The 14,686-nt window shown below is 41.4% G+C and overlaps 1 pseudogene; it reads left to right on the forward strand.

Moving 5' to 3' along the window:
- LOC125091441 (60S ribosomal protein L12-like) overlaps nucleotides 1-6,325 on the forward strand; it is a 97,872-nt pseudogene extending 91,547 nt beyond the window's left edge.
- Nucleotides 6,326-14,686: the final 8,361 nt, after the last annotated feature.

The following is a 14,686-nucleotide window of genomic DNA, read 5'->3' on the forward strand; positions in this document are numbered from 1 at the left end:
AACCCACTGAGCCACCCAGGTGCCCCAGTCTTTCAGTTTTTTTTTTTTAATGATTTAAGACCTTTATGAATACATGCTTAGTATTTGTTGATCTTTATAAATTTATTTTTAAATTTTTATTTATTTTTTTAAAGATTTTATTTATTTGACAGAGAAAGGGAGAACAGCAGGGAGAGGGGCAGAGGGAGAGGGAGAAGCAGGTTCCCCACTGAGCAAGGAGCCTGATATGGGGCTCGATCCCAGGACCCTGGGACCATGACCTGAGCCGGAGGGAGACTCTCAACTCACTGAGCAACCCAGGTACCCCTGTTGACCTTTTTTTCTCTTTCTTTTTCTCTTTCTTAAATCAAGTTGTAAGCTTTTATATTACAAATTAAAAATGAGGTTCTTAAAGATTTCAACTTGAGCAGATAGGAAACAGTCTTAAAATCTTTAAAAACGTACCGAGAAAAACCAATCTTTAAAAAAACAAACATGTTGGTCATTACCAAAAAGAGACATCTTTAAGTGTAAGTAATAAAATCCCCATGCTCATGCTACATCAATAATGCAGATAGTTCTAGTTATCTGGTCTATGAGCAAAAAGCAAGTTGCTGAAAAGTCCTTAACTCCAGTCATTTGTTTATGTCTTATTGCTGGAATTTTATATTAATTTTTTCCTCATTTCCTGACTAAACTTGATGGTGGTCAAGATGGTAGGCAGCATTTACTCAGCTGAGCTCTGCTCAGCTTTGGGAATGGATGAATTCTGAGCTAGTGGGTCTGGTGCTTTTGTCTCTTTGCCATCTTCTTTGTGATTTAGGGTTTTCTGGGCATCTGCCTGCTCTTTCCATTTTTATTATGTTAGCCTTTTCTCGGGTTATGAAATATTTTTGAAAACCTGATTCATATCTGCCTAATATTCCATTCTAACGATATATTGTGTTTTTATGGATATGGCAGTATTATGGGACATTAGGTTTCAAACTTGTTACTGACAATGTAATCCATTGTATCAGTAGGCTAAAGGAGAAAAATCATGTTATCATATCTGTAATGTAGAAAGAATCAGTTACCGAATCCAACATCCATTTATGGTAAAAATTCTCAGCAAACTCTAGGAAGAGAGGAGAACTTGTGCAATGTGATAAAGGTCATCTACAATGTCTACAGCTAACATTGTACTTAAAGTTGAGAAACTAGATGCTTTCTTTCTATAATTAGGATTAACACAAAGATGCCCTGCTTACCACTCCTTTCAACATTGTATTGGAAGTCCTGGCTACTTAAATAAGTTAAAAAAAAAAAAAAGAAATAAAAGGTATATATATTGAACAGGAAGAAATATGCATGTCTTCATTTGTAGATGACCTGATTATTTTTGTAAAAATTCCAAAATACTCCTGGAAGTAATAAGCAGTTATAGCATGGTTGCTGGATGAAAGATTAATACAAAAGTTCAGTTGCTTTCCTATATACCAGCAATGAACAATTGAAATTTAAAATTAAGACAGGATGCCTTTTACATTTGCGCCAAAAATGAAATCATTAGTTAGAAATGGAACAAATTATAGAGGAGATCTGTTTGTGGAAAACTTACAGAATTTGGATGAATAAAATCAAAGATTTAAATAAATGGAGAGCCATTTCATGCGTGTATATAGATAGGTAGACTCAATCCTGTCAAGAGGTCAGTCTTTCTAACTGATAGAGAGATTCAAGGCAGTCACCAGCAAAATACCAGCAAGTTACTTTGTGGATATAGATAACGGAATTCTAAAGTTTATATGGAAAGGCAAAAGACCCAGAATAACCAACACAATATGGATAAAAACAAAGTTGGAGAATTTACACTACTCCACTTCAAGACTTAGAGTAAAGCTTCAGTCCTCAAGACTGTGTGGTATTAATGACAGAACAGACAAACAGATCAATAGGACAGAATGTTACAGGAATGGTCTTTGAGAAATTAATCAAGGCAATTCAGTGCAGAATGATAGTCTTTTCAATAAATGATGCTTGAACAACTGGATATCTACATGTGAAAAATAAAAACAAATATAGTCATAGACTTTACATCTTTCACCAAAAAACCCCTCAAAATGAATTACAGACTTCAATGTAAATTGCAAAAATAGAAAACACCTAGAAGATAACATAGGGGCCCATCTAGGTGACCTTCAGTTTTATGATGATGTTCTAGATAAAATAACAAAAGCATGATTCATGGAAGAAACAATTGAAAAGTTAGACTTTATTAAAATAGAAAACTTTTGCTCTGTTAAAGATACTATTGGGGGGGTTGCCTAGTGGCTCAGTCAAGGGTCCTGGGATTGAGCCCCATGTCAGGCTCCCTGATCTGTGGGAAGCCTGCTTCTCCCTTCTACTCCCCCTCCTTGTGTTCCCTCTCTTGCTGTCTCTCTGTCAAATAAATAAAACCTTAAAAAAATACTAGTAGGAGAATGAAAAGAGGCACAGACTGAGAGTAAATCTTTTCTAAACACATATCTGATAAAGGATCGACATCTATTATATCCCCAAATCTCTTAAAACTCAACAATAAGAGAACAACCCAGTTAAAAAATGGGGAAAAAGATCTGCTCAGACACCTCACCAAAGAAGGTGTGCCCATGACAAAGAAGCAAATGAAAAGATGCCGAACTTAATATGACATTCAGGGAGTTGTAAATTAAAACAATAAGATACTAGCATACCCCTATTAGAATTGCTGAAATTTGGAATGCTGACCACACTCTATGCTGGGTGAGAATGTGTAGAAAGTGGAACTCTCCTTCAGTGCTGGAGGAAATGTGAAATGGTACAGCCACTTTACTTCCAGTTCAGCAATTTGTTACAAAACGAAATGTACCCTTAATGTAAGATTCCATAATCAGACTCCTTGTTAGTTACCCAAAGGAGCTGAAAACTTACATGTGCACGATAACCTGCCCATTTATAATTATAGCTGTTTTATTCATAACTGGTACAGCTCGGAAGCGACCGAGATACCCGGCAGTAGGTGAGTGGTTAAACTGTTGTACATCCATTAAATGGCACTTTACTTTGTAATAAAAGAAGTGAACTCTTTTTTTTTTTTTTTAAAGATTTTATTTATTTATTTGACAGACAGAGATCACAAGTAGGCAGAGAGAGAGAGAGAGAGAGATGGGAAGCAGGCTCCCCGAGGAGCAGAGAGCCCAATGCGGGGCTTGATCCCAGGACCCTGGGATCATGATCTAAGCCTAAGGCACAGGCTTAACCCACTGAGCCACCCAGGCACCCCAAGAAGTGAACTCTTATTCCATGGGCTCTATACTGTATTATTCCAAGTGCAAGGAGTAGTGGGAAAGGGGAAACTGTGGAGACATTAAGAAGATGACTACTTGCCCAGAGCTGAAGGAGTGGGAGGGATTAATGCGGTGAACACAGGGCATGTTGAGAGCCATGAAAATTTCTGTATGATACTATAATGGTAGATACATGTCCTTCTACACTTGCCAGAACCCATAGGACTGTGGTTAATTGTGTATCAGTATTGGCTTATGAATTGTAGCAAAAGTACTGAACTAATGCAAGATGTTGACAAAAGGGGAAACTATGGGCAGGGTGAGAGGAGGGGCTGAGAGCTTGTATGGAAAGTCTACCCTTCCCACAATTTTTCTGTGAACCTGAAACTGCTCTAAAATACAAAGACTCCTGAAAAATTGTTGCTGAAATGTCAGCCAGCCCTGTCATTTTGGAGTTCCGCTTTTGTTATTCATCCTGCTAATGGCACACCATTTATATAAGGACTACCCTCCTACATCTTACTGTTTTTAAATGCGTCCACAACCAAGCTGCATGCGCGTTCCACGAAAATATTCCCGGTATGCAGAGGTCACTTTTCAAGTTCTCCTGGAGCGTTTGAGGTGGGGTGCAACTACCACAGGGTGAAAATTCCCCACCCTTTTCCTCCCACTGTTGAAGTTAAAGAGGCGGTCTCAGGGCTTTTAGGAGGCTGAGTAACAAAGGCACGCACAGCCTATGGGACTCTGAGCTTTCAAACGGGTAGAGGCTTTGTAAGTTGCAGCACTTGAGCTTGTAATCAAACAGCCATGAGCGAGTGCACGAGTTGTTTCTTACTCTCTGGGCTGAGTGGGTTTCTGTGTTGAAATTGCTCTGGCACCGTGAGTCGTGGGGGAATTGGTATGCAGGGCTTTGTCTCTTGCCTTAAATAGAGGAACAAGAGGCATCATCAAGAAAGGCTTTGGTGAGTTAGTTTCGTCCTGGGTCACCTTGAGCCCCAAAGGTATTCCAGCTGCTTGAAGCTGTGAATGACGGGTTCTTTCTATTTTCCACACTCCTACCTCTCTCAGGCAGGGGTGGTGATATAAGGGTTCTCTGATGTGGTACCCCTCTGTGTTTTGAAATGGCGTTGATGGCAAACAGTCTGGGAGAAGTAACGAAAAACCCTCACTCATGTAAAGGTGTTAGAGAAAGACAGGTTTTATTGGTTTTCTTCGTCACATCTCAGAGGCAAAATGAAGCCAGCAGTGCCTAGAACAAATGTACACTTCTATTAAAAAAAAATTTCTCTGGCTTTTTGATGTATATTTTATCTGTTTTTTGTCTTTGCTTTTGAGAACTACGAGGCGCGTGGACAACTTGCACTGTTAGTTTAACAGGTGCACTGTTAGGTGCTGTTAGACTGTAACAGGTAACTAACCAAAAGGAAGTAAGGGTGAACGCCATGGAGTTTCTAAGTCAAGGATCTAGGGACGGTGAGCCCAGGATTCCATTCAGTTTATTTTGCAAATACGCATTGAGTATCTATCAGGTATTCACTCTTAGAGCTGCTGACTTTTGCTACCTGACCTGGTCCCAGTGGTCATTTTGGTTTGGAGTTCTGAGTTGCTCAAACTCATTCTGTTCAACTTCTAGAATGTTCTTTGGGCTAAATGGTGATCTAGGTGGTTTGTTTTTGTGCCTCTCCTCCCACTGAGCTCCCATGCCACCTTGCTGCTGCTCCCTTTTTACTTGATAAATAGACCTTTCCTCCTTTGGCACTCCCAGGTTCAATGTCCTTGGGTGTGGGCGTGGGATCTTCCATCTCACCCACATATTTGTTATACTTTCATACTTCCTAATCCTCCTTGAAACATCAGCTTGGTTCTTTAATTCTCAAGACCAGCCTCTGTACCTTCCTAAAATGACAACCAGCTAATTTGTGAAACTAAGATGTGGTCATCGTTTTTTTTTTTTTTTTTTTTTTTTTTAAGATTTTGTTTTTGTTTATTTATTTGATGAGAGAAACAGCAAGAGAGGGAAGACAAGCAGGGGGAGTGAGAGAGGGGGAAGCAGGCTTCCTGTTGAGCAGTGAGCCTGACATGGGGCTTGATCCCAGGACCCTGGAATCATGACCTGAACCGAAGGCAGACGCTTACCTGACTGAGCCACCCAGGTGCCCCAAGATGTGGTAGTCTTTTAATTGTGGAATCCTGAGGAGGAGTAGTGCGGAGTGACCTTTCTCTTCCCTGGCAGTATGTACTCACTCATTTAACCAAGAATTTCCTAGAGAAAGTTCTTCTTTTCCTTTTTTTTTTTTTTTTTTAAATTTCATTCCTTCCTTCCTGAATCACAGGGCTGACTCTGAAGTTGGGGATTTAGGATAGGTAGGAGGGGAAACTGGCCAGCATCATGACAGTCTTGAGAAGGAGAGGTTTGGAGCAGGGATGTCCTTGTCTCCTCTCACAATTCTGCTTATGTTCTGAGTCTTGTGTCCAGACTCATATCCATGGACAAGTTTAGTGACGAGTGATAAGTTTCATGTGGGATTGAACACGTCTTCCTGAATCTAGGTTCGTCCAACAGCTGCCTCCGCCCTGCCACCTAAGTTGGACCCCGAGGAGATAAGAGTGGCATAACTGAGGTGCACAGGTGGGGAAGTGGGTGCCGTGTCTGTCCGAGCCCCAAAGATTGGTACCCCCGGTTCTCTCTCTGAAAATGGTGGGTCGCACCGTCGCTAAAGCAACTGGTGATTGGAAGCATCTGAAGATTATGGTGAAACTCAGCATTCAGAACAGACAGATCCAGATTAAGGTGCTACCTTCTGCCTCTGCCCTGATTATCAAAGCCCTCAAGGAAGCACCAAGAACTGGAAACATTCAGTCCAGTAGAAATAGCACTTTCAATGAGACTGCCAACATTGCCCAACAGACATGGCACTGCTCTTTAGCCGGAGAACTCTGGGCAGTCCCCAGTATCTCTTTAATGGTTCTTCTCTGTGGGCTGCAGCGTTGCTGGCTGCCACCCTCATGACGTCATAGATGACACCAACAGGGGTGCCATGAAACTTCCGGCTAGTTAAGAAATGTAAAGCAAACGATTTCAGTAAAGCATTATTGGACCACCAAAATAAAGTATAAAAGGAGGTAGAGACGTGAGAGTTTTTTTTTAAACAATTATTTATTATTATTTTTTTTAAAATTTTATTTATTTGACAGACAGAGATCACAAGTAGGCAGAGAGGCAGGCAGAGAGAGAGGAGGAAGCAGGCTCCCCGCTGAGCAGAGAGCCCAATGAGGGGCTCGATCCCAGGACTCTGGGATCATGACCCGAGCCAAAGGCAGAGGCTTTAACCCACTGAGCCACCCAGGTGCCCCCATTTTGGGTTTTCGATATAGCCTTTCCTGGGAAGCGGGTAGGTTAGAACTTGAGAGATGACCACACTATCAGTGGAATAGGCCAGCTACGAGCCCTTTATGCGTGATGTCTAAGGTCTTAGGACTTGAGTGCTCATGGCTGTGAGTTAGGTAGTATCGTCTACTTCCTTCTCCCTACATTTTAAGCAGGAACTAGGACTCTTCATCTATGCCTCATAGAATCTGCATTTAGTCCTATCTGAAAGGGTTATGATAGGAATAAATTCAATCAAAAAATTTTTTTAAAGATTTTATTTATTTATTTGACAGAGATCACAGGTAAGCAGAGAGGCAGACAGAGAGAGGAGGAAGCAGTCTCCCTGTTGAGCAGAGAGCCCGATGCGGGGCTCGATCCCAGGACTCTGAGATCATGACCTGAGCCGAAGGCAGAGGCTTTAACCCAGTGAGCCACCCAGGCGCCCCTATTTCTATCAAATTATATTAATTTTCTGGCCAGTTCAGTTTTCCCAGCTTGGTTTAAAGAGGTGGACAGTAAGTGAGCTTAAAAATGCAACTAATCTTGGCATCAGAACCCTCAAACACAGAGACAGTGTGGGCCTTTTTTGGTAGCCAAGGGTGGGGGACTGACTCATACAAGGCATTTGAGAGTAGACCATATTGTCCCTTCATTTTCCTGTCCCATTTAGGATTTGACTCCCAGTCCTGATATTGGGATGAACACAAGAGAAGTTACAAAAATGTTCTCACCAATTATAATGTTTCCACTTGTTTGAAAAGATGTATTGGCTCTCAAATGGCTTATCTGTCATCCAGCATCTTCTAGGAAGAGCAGATGCCTCCAGGAGAGAACTAGGGGAATTTATTACCCTTTGATATTGCAGGGGAAGTCAGGATAGCTGGCTGAAAATTCCGGCCAGAGGAAATTGGGAACAGAATTGGCAGTTGGGTGGAGAAGTGGAGCCCTGATGGGCAGAAGGGAGGAGAGAGCTCTGTTTCTATCCACCTTGTTGGAAAGCATGGGATTAGGAATGAAAGTGAATTCTTGTGTTGCTGGTTGAAATCAGAGAGCGTGTACAAGTTTACCTTGTGCTGAATCCATTTGCCAAATTGTTCAGCTACTGTTTGGTAATGGATTTTTTTTTTTATTACAACATCAAAGATTCAGGGACTGGTTTGAACAACCTTTGAAAACAAGGAGAAGACCATTTATTTCCTATTATGCTCTGACAATCCCACTGTGTGCTCTACTACATTTCTTACTGTCTGAATTTTCATGACATCCCTGGTGGATAATTATTATTTTCCTTAGTTTATGCATGTAAAATGAGGTGCTCATTTATTTGATCAGTTTAGCTGCAAACTTGTCAATTTGAAAAAGTCTAACTTGCTATTAGTATTTTGTGTATATTTATGTAAATGATGTAATGTAAATATAGTTGACACTATGTAACATAAATAGAAATAGCTTTGGAAGTTAGTCCTGGTATTCACTGCTTTATTTTATTTTTTTAAGATTTTTTTAATTTATCTGATAGACACCAAGAGAGGGAACACAAGCAGAGGGAGTGGGAGAGGGGGAAGCAAGTTCCCCATTGAGCAAGGAGCCCGATGGGAGGCTCCATCCCAGGACCCTGGGATCATGACCTGAGCCAAAGGCAGACGCTTCACCGACTGAGCCACCCAGGCGCCCCTGGTAGTCATTGCTTTAAAGAGGGATACATTTCAGTGTATAACCACAGTAATCTTGGGTGGCATTTAGGCTTTGGATTTTTCTATTCCTCTATGCCTGGAGTGGGCTTGAAGAAGGTGATTTGCTTAGGCATTTAGAATCTCTATGGCAAGGTGAAAGTGATCACGTCCTCACATACTTAACTGGAAAAGCACAATATGCCTTTTCTTTCAAATCCGTCATTAAAATCATGTAATCACACACACAAACACACACTTTCTTCCTTATAGGCCCTTCCATCTTTCCATCTCCATAGATGTATTTTTTGGAACCGTAGTATATTCATCTACTGCAGAAAACAAAATGAATTCACAGGGAAAGGATATTTAAAAAAATTGTTGATATGATTCCAGTTTGTTAGCAATTGGAGATGTTTCATTTGCTTTTTCTCCATTGGATACTTGAGTATATTCCCAACAAGAGCCATAGAAGTTCAATGAAATCTTGAGAAGAATGATTGATTGTTCTGACTGGTTGCTGTAGCCAGCCTGCCTGCCTGCCTGTCTTCCTTCCTTCCTTCCTTCCTTCCTTTCTTAGTTTCTTTCATTCATTCATTTTATTTATTTGAGAGAGCAGGGGGAGGAGTATGGAGTGAGGGATAGGCAGACTCCAGGCTGTGCCTGGAGCCCGATGTGGGGCCCGATGTCACGACCCTGAGATCAGGACCTGAGTCAAAATCAAGAGTCAGACAGACACTCAACGGACTGAGCCACCCAGGTGCCCCAGTTTTTCTTTTTTTTTTTTTTAACTCTCCAATAGAACCTCCTCTGTGAATTTTGGAGACCATAACTTGGCTTTTCAGAGAGCTGTTTCTCATTAGCATTATTTGGAAACATTGCTTCATTAAAAGAGATGGGTATAAACGAGAGAAGCGGATGACATCCAAGAAGAGAGAAAGGTACAGGGACTGTTGTGTATGTTTTTCCCAGAGTTAGGGAAGAAGGGAAGAACCTTCATGGTGTTAGCTTAAAGGTGGTATTTTCTGCTTATGGTCCTAACTGCTGTGAGTACTGGAAGGCTTTGCCACTGTATAGTCTCCCAACATGTTGCAGCAGTCAGTGGGAACAGTTAATAGCTATTTATAGAATTGTCTTTCTAGAAGGCGGCTTGAACTACTTGTGAGGACAAGGGAATGACCATTTATTTATTTTTTTTGTTGTTGGCTGGCGATGCTATATATATTTTACAGTAAGAATTTTCATTGACTCTTTCTGGCCCTCCCCACCATCCCCCTGCTAGGTAGTTACTGATTTCTGTAGGTTATAGATGAGAGCGATGTTCAGCCATTGTGCAAGAATTTTCTCAAATGTGTGCAAGCTTGTGTTCGGCTCAAATGCTACCAAGGGGCTGTCATTTCCTGATCTCTCCATGAGAAGCCATTACCTCCTGTCCACCCCGAAGGGCAAGCAAGGTTCTCATAGACACCCTGTCGTGGACTTTACCACGATCTTACAACTATAGACAATAGAGCCAGGAGTCGAATCCAGGTTTATGTGACTCAAACTGTTGTTTTCCTTTATTCAATCATCATACTCTAACAAATCAATATTAGCAAAACCTTATTGCCCACCTTGCTGTGGCTTTCCTATCTGTCTGTTCACATAGTCTCCTAGATCCCATGAAGATGGTCTTATGGACTCCAACACATGTAAAATTTGGCTAGTTCTTGAGAGTAAGCAGAACATTGTCTTGCTGCTTAAAATTCTGTTTTCAGAGTCTCTTATATCTGGCACCATCATGAATTCACTGTGCTTGAGAGCAGGGAAATGGTAGGTTATGTGCTGGGCTCTGTACTGAATGCTTTTATTGCATTAACTCATTGAACTGCTAACACCAGCTCTCTGAGGTGGTTACTGTTCTACAGGTCCTTTTATATATAGGGCAATGAAAGTATACAGAGGTCACATGACTTGGCCAGGGGAAAGAAATGAACTGGTCTTCAGATTCACATGCTTCCCTTTATCGTCTAGGACTTTCAGAGTTAGGCGGGACCGTGCATCAACTGTGGTCTATGGGCTATGGACAGAAGCGATGCCTTTCATTTCCGTACTGAAGCCACTAAAAGCTAGTGTGCAACTCTCTAGCTCTCTTTACCCATAACTTGTTGACCTAGAAGGTTATAACTGCAATAACTGTAGAGCCTCCCTTAGCCTGGATCTCTGAGTGACCATGTGGAGTAGAACTCTCTTCCCCACCCTGCAGGGATCTGTGTTGGATTTATAGCTTCAGGGAGGAATAAGCATATTTTGCATTAAACCATTAAGGTTTGGGGGTTAATTCGTTCCTGTGCTACCTTGCCTATAACAGTGACAGATCTGAGACTTGAATTCAGAGCTGATTGCTGCCATAATCTGCGCTCTTTTGCAATTTCAGAGTAAACGCGAAGCCTCCGTGCTCCTGTAAGGAACCCTGATATCTTTCTTAGAAGGGCCCCTGTGAGATAGGAACCCTGGCCAGTTTATCCCTACTTAAGGAGTAACTGCTGATCTAAACTAACTATTAAGGCTGGAGAGTTTCCATTGCATTGTCTACCCCCTCACCATTATTATAGGAGAAAGGATCTGATTTACCTGTTAGCATATTTTCACATTTTGGGTTAAAGATTCTATTTTCTGGTCACAGGCACTTGGCTTTTATACTGTAGGTACATTTGGACTCCTTTACCTTTTTTTTTTTTTTTTTAAGATCTTATTTATTCACTTGACAGACAGAGATCACAAGTAGGCAGAGAGGCAGGCGGGGAGAGAGGGAAGCAGGCTCCCTGTTGAGCAGAGAGCCCAATGCAGGGCTCGATCCCAAGACCCTGAGACCATGACCTGAGCCACCCAGGCGCCCCTCCTTTACCTTTTTATGTAATTTTAAACATTTGGTGCATTGTGGGAAAGATCACCCTTAAGAGCTTTCAGAAACCCCTATTTACGCATTTTGCTAGTTTCTTCCCACAGGGTCTGAATTAATACATTAAGTAATCATTGGAGTGGGTATTGCTTCTCAAAGAGGGAGAATTAGGTATGGTAGTTAGAAGGCCTCTCGGTACATTGCTAAGCTGTGTTTGTGCATTGTCCTGGCTCTGCTGATTGTTCCCAACTGCTAATACTAACTCATCAGGAGAAAGAATTACGCCAAGTGAAACTAAGATGTGCATTTGCATAAATTTCCAGCTCTGTGTTATGCATTCAATTACATGTTGGTTTAATCACAAAATTGTTTGGCTATTTTCAGGAAGCATTTGAGAGCTGTCTTTATAATGTATGGCTCAATTTCATTCAGAGGAAATTCAGTTATAGTGACCATTAAAACAAGATCATCCAAAATGGAAGTTTACGGAGTTGTGTGACAGAACGATCTTGTTTTATTCCTCACTGGTGAATTGATAATTTGCTGGCCAACCAGTTGAAGTGTCATAAATTGCCCTGTTTGAGATAGTAGTAAAATACAAGACCCAGTTTTCCCCCCCCATGAAGAATATTCAATTTAATGAAAGTTTTTGAACTTAATAATAATGGTTTAGGCTTGTAGTATCCCTGAGCTGTTCTTGGAGTAGAAAGGTGATGCTGTTTTAAAAATGGCAGTTTTACTTGATTATGGAAATGGAGCTGTAGTTTTGCTTTCCAAGGCAGAAAGGTTTTTGCGTAGTCTCCCTTCTCCCCTGTACCTTTTTTGTAGGTCACCATCTCCTGTTGGAGATCCCCATGGTAATTTAGATCACCATAAAAATCCAACCAAAAGGCATTTTCTCAAGACTACCAACTACCAACTCAGTAAAAGAGTGTAAGACCTTTCTATTTTGTGTCTCCAATCTCCTCACTGCATTATCTGCCTGGTTTTAGGAAAATCAGGAATATTTATTACCATGATTGGCTTGCTTTCTCATAGCACAGATTCTTATATACCATTTCTGACTCCTTTAAGGCATAATGAAAGGGTAAGTTCAAATACAGATTTAAAACTTGTTTATTTTTGTGCGGGTGTGCTTATGAGCCTACAAGTTTACTCAGAATCAAGTTAGGTGACCAATGAAAACTTGAAGCAATATTAGAGCTCTTTTTAGGGGCGCCTGGGTGGCTCAGTGGGTTAAATCCTCTGCTTTCGGCTCAGGTCATGGCCCCAGGGTCCTGGGACTCTCACTGGTGAATTGATAATTTGCTGGCCAGCCAGTTGAAGTGTCATAAATTGCCCTGTTTGAGATAGTAGTAAAAGACTACTTTTTGAGAAAGTAGTAAAGACCAGTTTTTTATCTTTTAAATCTTGCTCAGTCACAAACCAGCTGTATGACTTGAGAAAGTCTTTCTCTGTCACTTTCCTCTCTCTCTCTTCTCTCTCTCTCTTTTTTGAAGATTTTATTTATTTATTTGACAGACAGAGATCACAAGTAGGCAGAGAGGCAGGCAGAGAGAGGAGGAAGTAGGCTTTCTGCTGAGCAGAGAGCCCTTACGGGGCTCAATCCCAGGACACTGGGATCATGACCTGAGCCGAAGGCAGAGGCTTTAACCCACTGAGCCACCCAGGCACCCCCGTCTTTTTTTTTTTTTTTTTAAGATCTATTTATTTATTTGACGGAGAGAGACAGAGAGGAAATACAAGCAGGGGGAGTGGGAGAGGGAGAAACAGGCTTCCTGCAGAGCAGGGAGCCCGATGTAGGGCTCGATCCCAGGACCCTGGAATCATGACCTGAGCTGAAGGCAGACACTTAATGACTGAGCCACCCAGGTGCCCCATTCTCTATCTCGTTTTTCTCATTTTTGAAACACAAGGAGGTTGGAGGAGATGATCTCTAGGTCTCTAGGAACACTCCTAGCTGAAATGCTGTAATTCTCAGAAATACTAGTAGATAATCAGTAGATAATCATGTATTATACTTTAACCATGTACACAGATGGGAAGATTTGTTATATTCAGTTTTTAAACTGAATTTGTTAATTGGAAACTGGTTAACAATTATTTGAATTCACTCTTCTGATTTTCAGATTCCTCTGTGTGTTGTCCTTGTCTTTGTTAAAACTTCTCCAGAGACAACTTTTCGTTATCTTAAAATCATCTAACCAGTGATGTCATTATAAAGTCAGACGTATGGCAGGAAATGCACAGATTTTTTTTATAAAGGAAGAAAACAACAGTTTGAGTCCTTTATAAAGGAAAGAAGAGTTGAATATAACCATGGCTGAAACAGGCACATTTCATAGTTTTGATTTATACTGCGTCTGCTGTAGGCGAATTTCCTAGCTCAGTATTTCTGTTAACCCACATCCTCACAGTGTTCAATGCAAGAAGCAGAACAAAAAGAAAGGAAAAGGTGAATGAAAGGTAGGGACATGTGTAAAAATAACAGGTAGGGTTTGGAAATAAACAAAAGGAGTTGGAAGGTGTTTCTGGCCTCTGGTGGGAAGCCTGCCCTTACATCTCTTCAGCCACTGTCCAGAAGTTATGTTAAACAATGTCATTATATTTGCACCCCCCTTAAGGAGTCTTGAGTTTTATTCTGGCAGGGAACAACTCAAATGAGTTGTGTCTGTCTTCTTTAACAGACATTGAAAAAAATATTAAAAACGTGACACATTATTTTTTTTTATTTTTAAATTTGAAAAGGGTTTTTAAAGATTTTCTTTCTTTATTAGAGAGCACGAGTGGGGAGAGGGAGAAGTAGAGCAGGGAGCCCAATGTGAGCTCGATCCCAGGACTCTGAGATCATGACCTGAGTGGAAGGCAGCCACTTAATCAGCTGAGCCACTCGGGGGCCGCTAAAGACTATCTATCTATCTCTCTATCTCTCTATCTATGTATATTTTAAAGATTTTATTTATTTGACAGAGAGATCACAAGTAGGCAGAGAGGCAGGCAGAGAGAGAGGGGGAAGCAGGCTCCCCTCAGAGCAGAGAGCCCAATGTGGGGCTCGATCCCAGGACCCTGAGATCATGACCTGAGCAGAAGGCAGAGGCTTAACCCACTGAGCCACCCAGGTGCCCCAAAACTATATACATATATATTTTTAAAGATTTTGTTTATTTATTTGACGGAGCTCACAAGTAGGCAGAGAGAGAGAGAGAGGAGGAAGCAGGCTCCCCGCAGAGCAGAGAGCCTAATGCAGGGCTCGATCCCAGGACCCTGGGATCATGACCTGAGCCTAAGGCAGAGGCTTTAACCCACTGAGCCACCCAGGAACCCCTCAAGACTATATTAAAGTAATTTCTACATGCAATGTGGGACTCGAACTCCCAACCTCAAGACTAAGAGTCTCAGGCTTCACGGACTGAGCCAGCCAAGCTCCCCAAAACTTGTATTTTATATGACAACTTTTTAGAACACTCTGAATTTTTCACACATGGACATACTATCACAC

This window comes from Lutra lutra, chromosome X (assembly GCF_902655055.1).
Source record: "Lutra lutra chromosome X, mLutLut1.2, whole genome shotgun sequence".
Lineage (NCBI taxonomy): Eukaryota > Metazoa > Chordata > Mammalia > Carnivora > Mustelidae > Lutra > Lutra lutra.